A 19,547-nucleotide genomic window follows, 5' to 3' on the forward strand; every position below is an offset into this window, starting at 1 on the left:
AGGACAATTTACTGTGAATACTTGCATCTCCTTTCTATAAAATGTCATTTTATCTCATTGAGGAACATTAGAACCCATAAAAGTTTCAGCTTTCCCTGGGACTATTAGCGAGTCTCTTGTTTGGATTGATATCAACTTCAATGAAATATTTAGTATGCGTCAATTGATGAGTTTTTTTATTTGCTTGAGTTATGAAAAAATCTATAGGGATTTTTAACCATTACTCCATCTGACTAAGGGTTTGTAGTGGACTATACTGGCTCTACCTGATATTAACCATAAAGTAATTCACCCTGTAGACCTCACATCTATTAATAATTGCTGAAAAAATCTGAGTGAGAGATCCAGAGTTCTTTTACAGGAAAAAATATACAAGGAATAAATTATGATCAAATGCTAGCATGTTATTTGTTTGTGGAGCCTGAGACAAAGATATTTGAAGACACTTTAAACACAGCTATGAGCTGGCCATTCATTCTATTTCTTCTATTGGTCCAAAGCCCACATTTATTTTAATATGGAATCTGACCATAGGATAATATGGTTTTACTTTTCAAAACTGCACAACTTAGAACCAAAACAAAAAGATGTTCTTCTTATGCCATGAGCACCTGGAATGCATATTCTTAAGAGCCATGGACAGATAATAAAATTCATTTGCTCTCAGGTGGAACCCATAAATCAACATTTTAAATTATCCTTTCAGGAGATTCTAAAATAAATGGTCCAGGAATCATTTTTGATAAAATATCCTTCAAAACTCACAATGTGTTTGTTAAGTCACCTACATTACTATGGATGTTTAGTACTTAAGAAAGTGCTGGTGTATAATATTTTTCAATAAATGTTGAATGCATTACTGAGCAGCTAATTTTTAAAATTCCTATTGTTACCAAGTTAATTAGAAGATGTAAGCACTGTTGATTTTATAAAAACATTTTAAGGCGGTCTTGAAAAAAACTGATTAGTAAAATATTCTTTTTCAAACAAACATCATTTTTAAATTATTAATGTAGCATTAAACTTTGGCTTGCTTATAACTTCAGAAAGCTGGACTATATATACACAGGTTTCAAACAATAGAATGGGGGGGTTAAGAAAGATTCCACCAAACAATCTCAAGAATAGAGGCAAATCAGTAGAGCTTCAAAAAATTAGGAGGCTGATATTTGTATAAACTGGGATATTTATGTCAACATTTTTACAGCCAGAGAATTTTAAATGTCAAATAGCTATTCAAATGTGTGATGAGACAATCTAGACTACAAATTTTAATATTTGTTATCCTCTAAGAGTGCAGTTTTCCAGCTTAATTAATTTTCTCTCATCATTAGCCTGGAAGGTTTTAGCAATGAATCCATAACCAGAAAAAATAATATTATATGTGAAAGATTGAATTAATGCAGTAAGAAAGAAAGATAAAGGGTGTTAGGGGAAAAACTTGCTCTGCTTTCCAAGTTTATCCATGTAGAATGAGTTTCACATTTCAGGAGCTGAATGCAATTGGATTTCTTCGGCCACGTGTACACAACCAAAACTTGAGAAGGGTCCCCTGCCTGTATTTATGTGTGACATAAATACCTACTCAATGAGCAGATCATTGTGATCCTAAAGGAAAGTCATGCATGCCATCTTTGAACAATTGGCTTTAATCATAAGGTGAAAAACATTGATGTTATAAGTTCCTTACGGCAATTACATGAATCATTCTAACTTGTTAGGAAAGAGATGTTATGGAGCCAGACTAACACATTTGGTATTTACTCATTCAAAAATACACAATAGTATGCTTTAGTTTTTGTGTTTTTTTTGTACAGGCAATGATGAGGTAGGGTAACAACATCAGTCTGGTAAATTAAAACACTTAAAAACATCTGTCCAAATCCTTCAGATTATATGTGAGATACTTTACTTGAATAAAATGTAAACTTCTACTACAAAATCTATAGTTACTGGTACAAACTTCTTTCCTTTCACTCAGTTTCTAAGATCTCTCCATAGTTCTTGCACTTACTTTGGTAGTCTGTCTCCAGCCACTCCTTAACAGAGGTCAGTGATGAAAAAATATTATCAATTACCAAAACTGGAAAAAAGTTGTCAGCCTGGCTGTCACCTTCTTTGCCTTTTTGCCAGTCCTTCACTGGACAGTAATTGCAAATATGTACATGAAAATTACTGAAACCTAGTCATTTAATATGGTTACACATATATTTAAAACTTAGAAAGAAGTAAAGTCTAAATAGCAATAAACATTCTAATTCTCTAACATCAGTTATAATATTATGACCTAGATCTTCTATTCATCTTCCTGTGCCAATTAAATTTTAAAAAAACTTTAGGGCAATGACTACTTTTTATTTATCCCACTAGGGACTATAATTTATTACATAGTGTATACTTTATATCTTTAGCTGGGTAAATTCATTTTCTTATTCCCTTTTAAAAGCACATGTTTATACCACAGCTGTATTTGCTTCTCTTCCAATTAGTAGCTTTAAAAAATACTCTTTATCCCAATTATGGAATATACCTAGGCAAATGTGAACTAACCATATCATTTGTGTTAAAGGAACGTTCATAATTAATCAATTCCATTTGAAAGCAATTCTCCACTTCCTAAATTTTGCATATGCCTAATTAACAATAATAAGAATAATCAGCATCAGGAATTTACCAAACTGTGCAACTGCTTCCAAGCTAGGGTGCAAATCTCAAAGTGGAAATGCTTCATATCATCCCTGTCCTCAAAGTGAAGGTTTTGCAATACTATATTTTTTCTTTTTAGTTGTAATTCCAGCAGAAATTGTGGCCTGTGTTGAGTGTGGCCTATGAATTCACCCAGGTCCATCTGGATTCATTCCAAGTAACCCAGGAGAAACTGGCACTTCAAATAAATAAAAGAAACTAAATTTTCACTTAAATATACCTGTGTGTACAAAAAACAGCTTTCCTCCCTATTAAGGAGAAATTTCTGTGAGCTCACAGGTATATTATTCAGAGCCTCAGATACTTCAAAGACGTCCCACAACTTAAGGGACATCTGAAAAAATTTAATGTGAATATCTGATTTTATCAGTAGCTGGTCAAACAAACGATTTGTATAATCACCTTGGAATGTCTGTTCTATTGAAAACAGCAAAATATGCAAACTAGGTATTAGAGCTGAAAAATGAAATATATATGATGTATCATGCATTTCTAAAATAAGCATCAAAATAAAAGGAAAACAAAGAAAATATAAAAAGCCATATTTAAATGGTTGATTTTACATTATCTTATATAAATATGTCTGTATATAATTCATTAATGTAGGGGTGGGAGATATTAAAAAGGTAAAGAGCTTATGAAAAAATTTCTGATAGCTGGCTGCTCCTTAGAACCATCTAGTAAGATTCCAAGCTATTGATGTCTGGGCTTCACCTTCACAGATTCTGATTTGATTGGTCTGAGTGAACCAGCTATTCATGGATTTAAAATACTCCCAGGTCAAAGCATAGAAAGTTTCAGATATGTAAGAAGAATAAATTCTGGGGATCTAATATGCAACATGGTGACTAAAGTTAACAATACTGTATTGCATACTGGAGATTTGCTAAGAAGGTAGAACTTAAGTGTTCTCACCACACACACACACACACACACACACACACAAAGAAAAAAAGTAACTAACAATGGATATGTTAATTTAATTGCTTAATTACAGTAATGATCATTTCAAAATGTATACAAATGTTAAAACACCAAGTTATAGACCTTAAATATATCATTTCCTACTTGTCAATTGTACCTCAATAAAGCTGAAAAATAAGGAGAAAAATCTCCCAAGTGATTCTTATTTATAGTCAGTGTGGTGAACTGTTCTTTAGAAAGAAGACCAAATAAAACAAAGCAAATTATTATAATATTATTTTATAAAATTTGTCAGATTTCTATAAATCACACTTAGTTTTTTGACTGGAAACTTCCTGGACTGGAAATGTATACTGATTAGTTCTTTTAATTTCAGTATTGTTGCCATTATATTGATAATAAAAATATTTCAGTTTACAAATGAAGACAAAAAAAGGAAAGAAATTGATGTATTTCTAATATATTTAGGTTATGTATGGAACAAAACAGTTCATCCAGTATTTATAGTCAGTTATTTATTAAGGTTCTAAACTTTATGTGTGCTATATTAATATGTTCTTGATCAAAAATAAAAATAATAAACTGTCTTGCCAATGGGTTTCAGCCCCAGGCAAGTTCGCTATAGATTCAGTGTGACCAAAGAAAATGACAGCAAAACGTTCTTGGGGTGAAAGGGTTAAACCCAACTTTATTTCCAGGTGGCAGGTCAGTCACTAAAATCCCGTTCACTCTGAGCAAGTCTGCATGCAGCAAGCCGGTCTCTGCCCCTGGTCCCCGCTGTCTGCATAGCCATCCTCTGGGCCCCTCTGCACAGTCGTCCTGCACAGCCAGCCTCTGGACCTCTCTGCACAGTCGTCCTGCACAGTTGTCCTTTGGGCACTCTGTCCTTGGCGCTGCCACCACTCCAGCCTCTGCTCTGCTCTCCTGCAGCCTTGCAGCCCTGCCACCGTGTTTGCCCAGAGCACTGGGCAGGGCTCTTTATATAGAGTCAACAGTCATGTATTGCCCACAGGTGTGCAGTGAGCTAGTCAACCATGGCCAAGTGAGAATCCTGGCCACAGGAACTCTCATTTTATCCACATAAACCAAGAGGGGAAAGTTGCAAATAAAATGTAGTCAAACAAAACTGTATTAACCGCTAAGCACAGTTTTAATCAGAAATGCCAGTACCACCTTTAACTGAGTAATTCAACTGTTCATATAGCCTACATTTACTAGATAACCACAAAATTCCTACTTCACTATATATTATGAAAAGTTATCAAAAGGGAGTATAATTTTAGATAAAAATTGAAGCAGAGGCAGAACGTACTTTTGTAACTTGTTTTACTTTTCTACCAATTACATTTTCAGTTCATTTACATTTTCATTCCTAATAGTTGTGGTACTCTGTGTATGATGACGGAAGGCCTGTTACTTAAATATATTTAGCTCAGTATCTAATCATGGTGCATTTTACATTGAAATATCTTGATAATCAAAGTTTCAATGGGTGATTTCTTAAATTTATTAACTACATTATCATTTCATGTGCATTTTAATTTACAACATGAATTGGTAGCTTGTATTATTGTCATTAAGAAAAATAGAAAAAGAATACTAGCAATTATAAGCAGTATGAGTTGATGTAAGCATTTTTGTTAGCCCTGAAGCAGTTCTTATAGTTTTATTGTCTTAATCAACTTAGTCAACTCTCTTTATTGCTCTTTGGAGGTGGTAGTTTTGAACACATGCTGGGGTGTTAGTTCACTGCTGCCAAATTAAAAATGATAATTCTCATGCGTGAAATAACTGTACGGACTAATGACCAAATATCTTTATAATGTGAGACACTGTTGCAGCAGGTGGCCAAACAATTATAGACCATAACATAATATATCCCTAAAGTAAAGAAAAAAATTAAGATGCTCATAACACAAAAGCAAAGGCATTAGGAAGACAATACACAAATGCATACATATATATGTCAGTAATTAATTCAAACTGAAGATTTATTATTTTATTGTAAACATCAAAAATAAGACCTCAATCCTGGTCATTTAATTACATAGTTATTTGTGGAATATATATTAATTGTACATGCATGAGAAAAGTTCAAATGTAATTAAATAACCAAAACTATCAAAGCTTTTGACCTTGTGGAACTGATAGTCATTTTCAGGAGATTCACTTCTGGTTAGTTTAACAATGAGAAAGAGAATTCTGAAAATTAAGACTGATTGTGGCAAAAACATTTCTGGAATGAGTGACTTTGAGAGGTAGACAAAACATAGACCATGAAACATCATCTATTCAAAACTTGACTTTGAAATTTATCTTGAAGGCAAATAAACTTTACGCTTACATATGGAAATTACTCTTGCAGCAAGACAAAGGATATATTGAAATAAAAAGCTAGGTTGATTAGAATCTGTAATAATCCAGATAAACTTTTACTATGGGTAGTGCTGAATTAATGGTTGTGAATGGAGATCAGACACCAGATTCAACTAATTTATAGAAATTACATGCACATGACTTTTGAGAAGTTAGGGAATGCATAAAAGTAAAAGAAAACTCTGATGTAACCTCCAAGATATTAGCTTGGATATGTAGACAAATTATGCTCTCATTAAGTGATCAAGTACTACAAAAGGAGAAGCTATTACTGAGGATAAGAAATAAGAGTAATTTAGGATTTAGCTTGTAAGAGAGGGCTCTAAGTATCAACAGCCTTGGCATCACCTATGAGTTTGTTAGAAGTGCCCAATTTCAGACTCTTTCAAGAGCAATTGAATCAAAATCTATATTTAAGATAATCTTTAGGTAGTCCCAAATCACATGCATAAATATAGAACATGTTAAATTTGAGCTGCTTATATCACACAAGGGTGGCTAGGTCACAAGGTTAGGTGTAGAAATCAGAACTATAAATTTGGATACCAATAGAGAGCATAGAATGAAAACATAAATTTGAAGAACTTAAAAGAGATAGCTATAGAAGAAATTAAAATTTTCTAAAAAAAATGTATAGAAAAAGGAAATGGATTTGGGGAACATCAAAATTCAAAGAAAAGTCAGATGAGGAGGCAATAAAGAAGAGTCTTTGAAAGGAAAGGAAAATTAGAATAATGTAATTCATTGCAGGGGAAAGGAAGAGATTCTTAATAAGATTAATCTTTCCATTAAAAGAAAGTCTAAAAAAGGCCCATTGATTTTGGCGGTCAGTGAATTGTTGGTCCACAACACAAGCACTTTCAGTGAAATAACAAAATCAGAAAAAATAACAAATACAACAAGTTGAATCATTGGCAGGTGAGGAAGAGAGTAAAGAGACTTCTTTGTGTCTTAAAGGAGATAAGATAGTGGTTCGTATTTAGTAGATAATCTGTAAAATGGCCCCAACCATGTATAATGTCCTCCTCTTGAAAGTGAGCTGACTTTATTGGCTAGCTTTTAATGAATAGAATTCTGCTGAGGGACAAGATGTCAGTTATGACATTTTTTTACAAAAAGACTGTGGCTTCCATGTTAGGCAGTCTCTCCTGCTTTCTTGCACACTCACTTCATGGCAGTCCATCTGCCATTTGGTAAACTGTTGAAGTGACTGAGCTTGGAAGCAGAATCTAGTCCAGAGAATCCTTGAGATGCCTGCAATCCTAGCCAATAAGTTTAAGTGTGGACTCTCGAGAGACCAGAGGCACAACTATCAACTAAGCTGCACCCAGATTCCTGACTAACAGAAACCATGAGACCACAAATGTTTCTTTAAGCCAATAAGATCAGGGGTAATTTTTATGCACCTATAGAAAATGAATACAGATTTCGGTACCTAGAATTGAGATGGCTCCCCTAACCTCTATGTAGAAGTGACATTGGAACCAGGTGGGGATGTGGAGGACAGTGATTATGAAGACCAAGTGCCTTGAACACACTGCTCATAGAATTTAGGACTTTGTGGAGCCTGTGGATATGTGAGGAAACTATCCTTAAAAACTGAATGAAAGGCAGTCATCATACAGTGGGAGAAATTTAATAAGCATTGTCATCTACAGTTATGCAGAAAGCAGAACATATTACTAATCATCTAGATGATCTACGAAGATTTCAAAGCATGTTCAAGCTTTATTTCAAAGCTTGAAGCCTGGTTTATTTTTCACTAAAGTAAAATGTGAGAGGAGTTATAATTTTAGAGAATAACTACTAGGAAACTATTTCAGTACTTCAAGGTTTTGAAAAAATTTAAGTGCTAAAAGTAAGTGTCAAGTTAAGAAAGAACTTCAGCAAAGATCAGATCCAGGCCACTACCAAGAAAATATGGTACGAAGCTGAAACTGAAGGTGTGACTGAAATCTTTTTGAGGAATAAATTACTGTTAGAGAAAGAGAGATGCACATTAAACAATGTTTCTGTGTAGATGGGCGTTTACAAGAGAATCAAGTGTGTTGGTGGTCAGGTCAGATTGGTTTTGGTTAAGAGATGTGATATTTCTTTCCTGAGATGAAAAGGGATGTAGATAATTATTAATTTGGGGGGTAGTGTCTGAGAATATACTTTGTTGATTACCTCTATTTTCTTGAGAAGGTAAGGAGATAAGGATTTTCTGCTTAGAATGATCAATTTGAATTTGAATAAAAGAAATTTGAAGATAACTGGGAATAATCAAATCAGAGACCATAAGAAAAAAATTGGTCAGAAAGTGCTGAAGGCAAGACATAAATTAAAACTAATATATTTGTATTGTAAGGTGGAAAGGATACAAGCATCAGGATGAATGGGTTAGGAGTAGTTTCAGAAAGAAAAGACACTTTACATGACCCATGGCTTTTTCAGAGTAGAAGCCTCAGGAAGAATAGAGGGGCAAGATATTTCTGCATATTTCCAAGCAAATATAGAAGTGATTAATTGTGGAACCTATTGCAGATAAGAAAATGCATAAAACAAAAAGTACTCAACAGATTAGGAGAAAATGGTGGGTCTAATATATGATCTATTTGGATCTAAGAAAAAGAGAACATGATCAGAGAATACAATTTTGAAGTTCAAGTATTCAGAGTTTGAGGTGCATGATCCAACCATTATAGTAAAGATAAAGAAAAAAGGAAACACATTTCAATGATACAGTTTAACATGAGGCATAGATTTTTATTGGTTATGGAAGGGTGATTATAGATTAAAGAGATGTATCAACATGCTATGGAGGAATTACAATTACCAGAGTTTAAAAAATGTGTAGGTTAATAGATCTGGGATATTTTATCTGTTCTGTGACTGTACAGAGAAGAAGCTAACTCCTAGCATGATAGTTGTAAGTTCTAAGTATATATGTAAATGAGGTTGTTTAAATGTCAAACTATCTGCATTTCATACTACTCTTGATCCTAAGAGAAATAAAAATAATTTGTGTCATAAGTGATAGCTACTTACTATAGAAAGATAAAAAGAATCTCTATGCTGTATATTTTTTATTAAGGTATCATTGATAAACAATCTTATGAACATGAGCAACATTGTGGTTATTACATCTCCCATTATCAAGTCCCCACCACATACCCTATTACAGTCATTGTTCATCAGCATAGTAAGATGCTATAGAGTCACTACTTGTCTTCTCTATGCTATACTGCCTTCCCTGTGCCCCCCCATATCATGTGTGCTAATCATAAAACTCCACAATCCCCTTCCCACCCACCCTTCCCAAACCCTTTCCATTTTGTAACCACTAGTCCATACTTAGAGTCTGTGTGTCTGCTGCTGTTTTGTCCCTTCCATTTTTGATTTGTTATTATACCCCACAAATGAGGGAAATTATTTGGTACTTGTCTTTCTCCACCTTTTCACCGAGCATATTACCCTCTAGCTCCATGCATGTTACTGCAAATGGTAGGATTTGTTTTCTTCTTATAGTTGAATAATAGTCAATTGTGTATATGTATCACCTCTTCTTCATTCATCTACTGATGGACACTAAGGTTGCTTCCAAATCTTGACTATTGTTAATAGTGCTCTAATAAACATAGGGGTGCATATGTCTTTTGAAATCTTGGATCCTGTTTTTTTTTGGGAAAATTCCTAGGGGTGGAATTTCTGGGTCAAATGGATTTCTATTTTTAGTTTTTTGAGGAATCTCCATATTGCTTCCCACAATGGTTGAACTAGTTTACATTACCACCAGGAGTGTAGTAGGGTTCTCCTTTCTCTGCATCCTTAGCATTTGCTGTTCTTAGTCTTTTCAATGCTGGCCATCCTAACTGGTGGTGAGGTGATAGCTCATTGTGGTTTTAATTTCCATGATAATTAGCAATGTGGAGCATCTTTTCATGTACCAGTGGGCCATCTGAATTTCTTCTTTGGAGAAGTGTCTGTTGATAGCCTCTGCACATTTTTTAATTGGTTTATTTGCTTTTTGGGTGTTGAGGCCTGTAAGTTCTTTATATATTTTGGATGTTAACCCCTTGTCAGATATGTAATTTACAAATATATTCTCCCACACTATAGGATGCCTTTTTATTCTGCTGATGGTGTCCTTTGTTGTAGAGAAGCTTTTTAGTTTGATGTGTCCCGTTTGTTCATTTTTGCTTTTGTTTTCCTGGCCCGAGGCAAAATGTTCATGAAAAAATTGCTCATGTTTATATTCAAGATAGTTTTCCCTACTTTTTCTTCTAGGAGTTTTATGGTTTCATGACTTACATTCAGGTATTTGATCCATTTTGACTTTACTTTTGTGTAGGGAGTTAGACAGTAATCCAGTTTCATCCTCTTACCTATAGCTGTCCAGTTTTGCCAACACCAGTTGTTGAAGGGGTTATCATTTATCCATTGTATATCCATGGCTCCTTTATCATATATTAATTTGCCATACATGTGTGGGTTTATATCTGGGCTCTGTTCTATTCCATTGATGTATGGGACTGTTCTTGTGCCAGTACCAAACTGTCTTCATTACTGTGGCTTTGTAGTAGACCTTGAAGTTGGGGAGTGTAATCCCCTCCCACTTTATTCTTCCTTCTCAGGATTGCTTTGGCTATTTGGGGTCTTTTGTGTTTAATATGAATTTTAGAACCATTTGTGTTTGTTGAAGAATGCTGTTGGTATTTTGATAGGAATTCCATTGAATCTGTAGATTGCTTTAGGCAGGATGGCCATTTTGACAATATTAATTCTTCCTATCCATGAACACGGGATGTGTTTCCATATAATGGTATCTTCTTTAATTTCTCTCATGAGTGTCTTGTAGTTTTCAGAGTATAGGACTTTCACTTCTTCATTAGGTTTATTCCTAGGTATTTTACTCTTTTTGATGCAATTGGGAATGGAATTGTTTTCCTGATTTCTTTTTGTGCTAGTTCATCATTAGTATATGGGAATGCAACAGATTTCTGTGTATTGATTTTCCATTCTGCAACTTTGCTGAATTCAGATATTAGTTTTAGTAGTTTTGGGTGGATTCTATAGGGTGTTTTATGTATAATATCATGTCATCTGCAAACAGTGACAGTTTAACTTGTTCCTTGCCAATCTGGATAACTTTTATTTCTTTGTTTTTTCTGATTCATGTGGCTAGGATCTCCAGTACTATGTTTAAAAGAAGTGGAGAGAGTGGGAATCTTGTCTTGTTCCCGATTTTAAAGAAAAAGCTTTCAGCTTCTCAATGTTAAGTATGATGTTGGCTATGGGTTTGTCATATATGGCCTTTATTATGTTAAGTTACTTGCTCTCTATGCCCATTTTGTTGAGAGTTTTTATTATGAATGGATGTTTTGTCAAATGTTATTTCAGCATCTATGGAGATGATCATGTGATTTTTGTCCTTCTTTTTAGTTGATGTGCTGTATGATGTTGATGGATTTTCAAGTATTGTACCATCCTTGCATCTCTGGAATAAATCCCACTTGATCATGATGGATGATATTTGTTATGTATATTTGAATTCAGAATGTGTAGCCTGCTGCATTTGGCTGTAGAGTTCTGTAGATGTCTGTTAGGTCCATCTGTTCTAGTGTGTTGTTCAGTTCCTCTGTGTCTGTACTAATTTTCTGTCTGGTTGATCTGTCCTTTGGAGTGAGTGATATGTTGAAGTCTCCTAAAATGAATGCATTGCATTCTATTTCCTCCATTAATTATTTTAGTATTTGTTGTACATATTTGGGTGCTCCTTTGTTGCATGTGTAGATATTTATAATGGTTATATCCTCTTCTTGGACTGACCCCTTTATCATTATGTATTATCCTTCTTTGTCTCTTGTTACTTTCTTTGTTTTGAAGTGTATATTTCTGATACAAGTACTGCAACTCTTGCTTTTTTCTCCCTATTATTTGCATGAAATATATTTTTCCATCCTTTCACTTCTAGTTTGTGTATGTCTTTGGGTGTGAAGTGAGTCTCTTGTAGGCAGCAGATAGATGAGTCTTATTTTTTTATCCATTCTATAACTCTATGTCTTTTGATTGGTGCATTCAGTCCATTTACACTTGGTTGATTACAGATAGATAATGTGCTTATTGCCACTGCAGGCTTTGGATTCATGATTACCAATGGTTCAAGGGTAGTTTTTTTACTATCTAACAGTCTAACTAAATTCACTTATTATGCTATTATAAACACAATCTAAAGATTCTTTTTTTTTCTCTCCCTTCTTTTTTTTCTCCTCCATTCTTTATATGTTAGGTGTCATATTCTACACTACTTGTGTATCCCTTAACTGACTTTGTGGGTAGCTGACTTAATGTTGCATTTGCTTAGTAATTAATTGGTCTGGTTCCTTTACTGTAGTTTTATTTTCTCTGGTGACAGCTATTTAGCATTAGGAGCACTTCCATCTAGAGCAGTCCCTCTAAAATACACTGTAGAGATGGTTTGTGGGAGGTAAATTCCCTCAACTTTTGCTTGTCTGGGAATTGTTTAATGCCTCTTTCAAATGTAAATGATAATCTTTCTGGGTAGAGTATTCTTGGTTTGGGGCCCTTCTCTTTCACTGCATTGAATATATCATGCTACTCCCTTCTGGCCCGTAAAACTTCTGCTGAGAATTCTGATGATAGCCTGATCGGTTTTCCTTTGTATGTGATATTTTTTTCTCTGTATGCCTGCTTTTAATACTCTTTCCTTGTCCTTGATCTTTGCCATTTTAAATATTATATATCTTAGTGTTGTCTTCCTTGGTTTCCTTGTGTTGGGAGATCAATGTGCTTCCATGGCCTGAGAGATTATTTCCTTCCTCAGAATGAGGAATTTTTCAGCAATCATTTCTTCAAAGGCACTTCCTAACCCTTTTTCTCTCTTCTTCTTCTGGTATTCCTATAATGCAAATATTGTTCCATTTAGATAGGTCACACAGTTCTCTTAATATTCTTTCATTCCTATATCTTTTTTCCTCTGCCTCAGTTTCTTTGTATTCCTGTTCTCTAATTTCAATTCCACTTACTGTCTCCTCAACCTTATCTAATCAGCTTTTAAATCCCTCCATTGTTTGTTTCATTTCAACTACTGTTTTTTTCAATGTGTCTTTCTCCCTGTTGATTTCATCCCTTAGCTCTTGAATATTTTTCTTTAGCTCCATTAGCATCCTTATGACTTTTATTTTGAATTATTTTTCTGGAAGATTGGTGACTTCAGTTTCACTGAGCCCTCTTTCTGATGTATGAGGGATTTTTAACTGAACAAAGTTCTTCTTACTTTTCATAATCTCTTTTCCTTGAGATATTTTCTTTTCCTAGATAAAGGCTGGCTGGTGCAATCTTATTTCTGGTCAGTCTTTTAAGATTAGTTGTATTTGCTATATTTCATATTATATATGGTTTTGGGAAGTGATTTCTGCTTCACTTCTCACACCACCATCTTTTTTCCCTCCTATGGTGTATCTTTCTAATCTTAATAATATATTTTTAAAATATGGGCATCTATGTTTATCATTATAAAAGCAATATAGACAGAGAATTTGGAAAATGAAGAATTTAAATGCAACAATATCACCTCTTATCTCCTCATTCAGAGATAAAATTCTCTTGATACTATGAAATATTTTCTTTTAGCCATTTTTTTACTCACAGACTTAAACCCAATTAGACAAAATGTTCTTACATATGCAGTTTGATATCCTATTTTAAGTGATCAATTATAATACTGATATTTAAAATATTAAGTTAAATTTTATCATTGATATTTTCTCATACTTCTTTAAATAATTTATGAATTTTCATCATACAGATTTATCCTGATTTACTTCACTATTCTATTTTACCATAAATATAGATATTTGTATTTTGTTTTTTAATTTAAGAGTAATATAATGAGCCTTCTAATTTACACATCTTTGGGTTCAATACTATTATTTTAAGCTAAGTAGTATATAGGCAAAATGGAAGTTACCATTGTCAGGATCCTCACCTAACCCTAATCTACTTGATGTAATTGACCTACTACATAGGTGTGTGCTTAGACACCCATTAGCAATGAACCATTATTGTCTGTATTGCTATATAAAGAGAGTTCTTCCAAGTGCTCTGACTGGCTAGTAGAGGTAGAGAGAGAGATGGACTGTAGACTTGTCAGATGCAGACATAATTCTAGCACTCAACCTGCCACCATGAGAATAAAGCTTGATATAAAATATTTTACCCCCAACATTCTGTTGTCATTATTCATTCTGACCAAATCCAGAGTGAACTTGCCTGGGGCTAAAATCATCTGGCAAGACATACTGGAAGTATGTTTGTTAGGTTATAGGATATGACTAAATTTTTAAGACTGAAGATAAGATATATGCTGCTGAATTGGTTTTAGAAAGTTTTTCTTTTAGAAAAATGTGAACACTCTTCCACCTTTGTAGTAGTGATTTTTCTCAATTTGCTGCAATGTTTTATAAACATAGAGAATGTATACCAAAGTCCTTTTATCTGGCACCATAATGATCAGTGTTTTTAGTTAAACAGAAAAAGACAAATAATTAAAGTATGAATCATAGGCAAATTAATTCAGTTTTGCTGAAAACATAAGTTATATCAAATTTTGAAACCCAGCATAGCAGTCACCTTCATGTCTAATACTGGGGCCTGACTTCTGCATGGCAGGTTGTTGGAAAGGGAAGATGAATGTGAAGTGGGAGACAGGGAGAATAACTGGAATCCTACAAATTTCTACAGGACTCCACCTAATGACTGGAAGCCATGTCAGTTCTCACAAACTTTAGCCTTGGTGTGGGTGGTCTACAGGAGAAACAGACATTCCTTCTCAGAAATAAGCACACAGGAATCAGAGTCTGCAGGAGGATTAGAAAGGTGAAGCCATCATTGGATGAGCTGCAACTCCATACCAGCAAGGTAAGTCATCGGGTGACTGACAATGTGAGTCACTACAAAAGTGGTCAGTGACCCTGACATGACCTTCCAAGCATAGAAAGCAATATGACTTCTGCTTGAGTTCAATATTTTTAACTTAGTGCAAAAATGTCTCTTATGCCCTATTTTAACTAGAAACATGCAGGAAAGGGGATTCTGGGAAACTAAGTTCAACCTGGCAAAGCTAACACTTGGTAAAGTTAACATATGCAGTCAAGGTCTTTTCTTTCAGATGATAACTATGTTCTTAACATTATAGCTTTTCTTCATAAACCATATTTTCCTTGACTTCTAATTTTAATTTAAGGGGAGTATGTAATGACACTTAAAAATAATTTGAATAAAGAATCTCCTTAAATTCTAAAAAAATATATATTGCCAATATTTTATTTCTGTGGCCTCCCCCTAAAATGGCAGCTATGATTTTTTTTAAATTTGACATCATTAGGTTGCATAAAAGTACTTTTTTTATAGAAACAATAATGCTGTTTCTTTTTTGATTTACATTTTATAGGTATTTGTGATTGTTAAATAAATGAAGTAATTATAAGAAAATGTGCCACCTGTCTAAACAGATTAAGGAACAATAAAATAGAATGTTGTTAAGTGCACAACTTTTTGGTGGGAGGAGAAGTTCATGGCCATAACTGAGAGTGACCTACTCATCATTAATTTTCAGCCTGCCTTGGGCACCTGTGGTCAATATATTTTACAAGTGGAAAGGTGACATCAGCTAGTGTGTTGTGCCTGTTAATCAGAGATTTGTCAAGAAAACAACTTCAGATTTGCACCAACTTCCATAACATTTATACAAACCTTTTTTAAAAGTATATGGAGGCATGTATGGCACACCTACATTTATAAGTACACACACACACACACAGGGACACAGGGATATATATATATATATATATATATATATATATATATATATATATATATATACACATATAGATACATAGATATGTAGATTGATATATACATAGAAAATTAAAAAGGCCCTGAATTATAGCTATAGCTATATGCAATAGCATGCTGGAACTGGCTCATACTGGCTTACAAAAACCAACTGTGTGCATCCTTTCCAAAATCTGAATTAAGCCACAACATGTTGGTAACTTGAAATAAGCCACAGTGGGAGTATTTCCACTATGAAATTGGCAAACACTATAAATATGGTCTGGGGGTGGTCATAATAGGGGAAGAGCCAGTTCTCAAACTTTTAACAGCACACCACCTGTTTATGTATATGTGTACATGCACACCCACAGATACACATACATAGCTATTTTAGAATTACTGCAATATGCATGAAGCATTCCATTATTTCAAACCACCCTCTGGTGAACTATATTTGTTTCTAAGATGTAGATTTTTTATGTTTTATATCTCTGAAGTTTACATATGGCTATAGTTGATAGTATTTTATAATTGTAATTGGCTAAGATTTCTTTTTGCCTTGGTGTTATGTAAATAATTGTATGCCTTATGATCAGCAGTATCATATATGTTATGCAATATGGCACACATAGTCTATGGATAATGACTCTGTTTTTGCTGAATTTTTCGTTTTTTTACACTTTTTCATGCTTTTATCCATACTATAATGATTATATTGTTAGTATGCATTTAATCACCTGCCAGTCACCCATTAAAGAGATGCAGATGGTGGCTGGAGCTGCCGTGGACAGCTCAAGCAGAAGTAGCCCAGAGCCAGGGGCCCCAGGACACAGGGTTCCATCTAGAACCCAGTGAAAAAGAAAGGTAGAGCTGAAGCAACCATCAATGGGAGCCTACAGACCCCAGGCACCAGTGTGATAGCTGAACCCAAAGAGGAAGAAGCAAGCCAACTGGTGGTGCCTGGAATGCACTTCACCTTCCCACTCATGGACACCAATGCGGTGCCCACATTCAACAGGCCATTCTCTATCACTTTTCAACAAACCCAGTGGCTACCTCTATCATGAAATCCACGCATTCAATAGGATGAATGTGGGAGAGGGTGAAGGTTTATCATGGCAAGATTTACAATAGCCAAGAAATGGAAGCAACCTAAGTGTCCATCAGTAGACGAAAGGATAAAGAAGAGGTGGTACATATACACAATGGAATATTACTCAGCCATAAGAACAAAACAAATCCTACCTTTTGCAATAACATGGATGGAGCCTTGATCTTCCCATGTCTCCTCATGATGCTGGTGGATATTGTCCAAGTTCTGTGGTGGATGATGTTGATGGATTTTCCAATGTTGTACCATCCTTGAATCCCTGAGATGAATCCCACTTGATCATGGTTAATGATCTTCTTGATGTATTTTTTAATTTGGTTTGCTAATATTTTGTTGAGTAATTTTGCATCTGTGTTCATCAGGGATATTGGTCTGCCATTTTCTTTTTTGGTGGGGTCTTTGCCTGGTTTCTGTATTAGAGTGATGCTGACTTCATAGAATGAGTTTGGAAGTATTCCCTCCTCTTCTATCTTTTGGAAAACTTTAAGGAGAATGGGTATTATGTCTTCTCTATATTTCTGATAAAATTCTGTGTTAAATCCACCTGGCCTGGGGTTTTTTTTCTTAGGTAGTTCTTTGATTACTGATTCAATTTTGTTGCTGGTAATTGATCTGTTTAGATTTTCTGTTTCCTCCATGGTAAGTCTTGGAAGGTTGTATTTTTATAGAAAGTTGTCTATTTCTTCTAGGTTTTCCAATTTGTTAGCATATAGGTTTTCACAGTATTCTCTAATAATTCTTTGTATTTCTGTGGGGTCTGTCGTGACTTTTCCTTTCTCATTTCTGATTCTGTTTATGTGTGTAGATTCTCTTTTTCTCTTAATAAGTCTGACTAGGCACTTATCTATTTTGTTTATTTTCTCAAAGAACTGGCTCTTGGTTTCAATGATTTTTTTCTATTGTTTTATTATTCTCCATTTTATTGATTTCTTCTTTGATTTTTATCATGTCCCTCCTTCTGCTGACTTTGGGCCTCATTTATTCTTCTTTTTCCAATCTCAGTAATTGTGACTTTAGACTATTCATTTGGGATTGTTCATTCTTCTTTAAATAGGCCTGGATTGCTATATACTTTGCTCTTAGAACTGCCTTCACTGCATCCCACACAAGTTGGGGCTTTGTGCTGTTGTTGTAATTTGTCTCCATATATTGCTTGATCTCTATTTTAATTTGGTCATTGATACATTGATTATTTAGGAGCATGTTGTTAAGCCACCGTGTGTCTGTGATCCTTTGTTTTCTTTGTACAATTTATTTCTAGTTTTATGCCTTTGTGGTCTGAGGAACTGGTTTATAGAATTTCAATTTTTTTTGAATTTACTGAGGCACTTTTTGTTGCCTAGTATGTGGTCTATTCTGGAAAATGTGCCATGTGCACTTGAGAAGAATGTGTATCCTGTTGCTTTTGGGTGTAGAGTTCTGTATTTGTCTATTAGGTCCTTCTGTTCTATTGTGTTGTTCAGTGCCTCTGGGTCATTATTTATTTTCTGTCTGGTGGATCTGTCCTTTGAAGTGAGTGGTGTGTTGAAGTCTCCTAGAACGAATGCACTGCATTCTATTTCCTCCTTTAATTCAGTTAGTATTTCTTCCACGTATGTTGGTGCTCCTGTATTGGATGCATATATATTTATAATGGTTATATCCTCTTGTTGGACTGACCCCTTTAACATTATGCAATGTCCTTCTTTATCTCTTATTACTTTCTTTGTTTTGAAGTCTATTTTGTCTGATACAAGTACTGAAACACCTGCTTTTTTCTCTCTATTGTTTGCATGAAATGTCTTTTTCCATCCCTTGACTTTTAGTCTGCGCATGTCTTTGGGTTTGCTGTGAGTCTCTTGTAAGCAGCATATAGATGGGTCTTGTTTTTTTATCCATTCAGTGACTCTGTGCCTTTTGATTGGTGCATTCAGTCCATTTACATTTAGGGTGATTATTGAAAAATATGTACTTATTGCTATTGCAGGCTTTAGATTCATGGTTACCAAAGGTTCAAGGTTAGCTTCTTTACTCTCTAACTTAACTAACTTGTTAAGCTATTATAAACACTGCCTGATGATTCTTTATTTATCTCCCTTCTTATTCTTCCTCTTCCATTCTTTTTATGATAGGTGTTTTAATCTGTTCTCTTTTGTGTTTCCTTTGACTGCTTTTGTGCATAGTTGATTTTATTTTTTGCCTTTAGTTAGTATTTGGTTGGTCTGCTTCCTTTGGTGTGATTTTATTTTCTCTGGTGACATCTATTTAGTCTTAGGAAGGCTTCCGTGTAGAGCAGTCCCTTTAAAATATCTTGTAGATCTAGATTGTGGGAGGCAAATTCCCTCAACTTTTGCTTGTCTTGAAATTGTTTAATCCCTCCTTCATATTTAAATGATAATCATGCTGGATACAGTATTCTTGGTTCAAGGCCCTTCTATTTCATTACATTAAATATATCATGCCATTCTCTTCTGGCCTGCAAGGTTTCTATTGAGAAGTCTGATGATAGCCTGATGGTTTTCCTTTTTAGGTGACCATTTTTCTCTCTCTGGCTGCCTTTAATACTCTGTCTTTGTCTTTGATATTTGCCCTTTTATATGTCTTGGTGTTG

The sequence above is a fragment of the Manis pentadactyla genome, chromosome 5 (genome assembly GCF_030020395.1).
Source record: "Manis pentadactyla isolate mManPen7 chromosome 5, mManPen7.hap1, whole genome shotgun sequence".
In the NCBI taxonomy this organism is placed as follows: Eukaryota; Metazoa; Chordata; class Mammalia; order Pholidota; family Manidae; genus Manis; species Manis pentadactyla.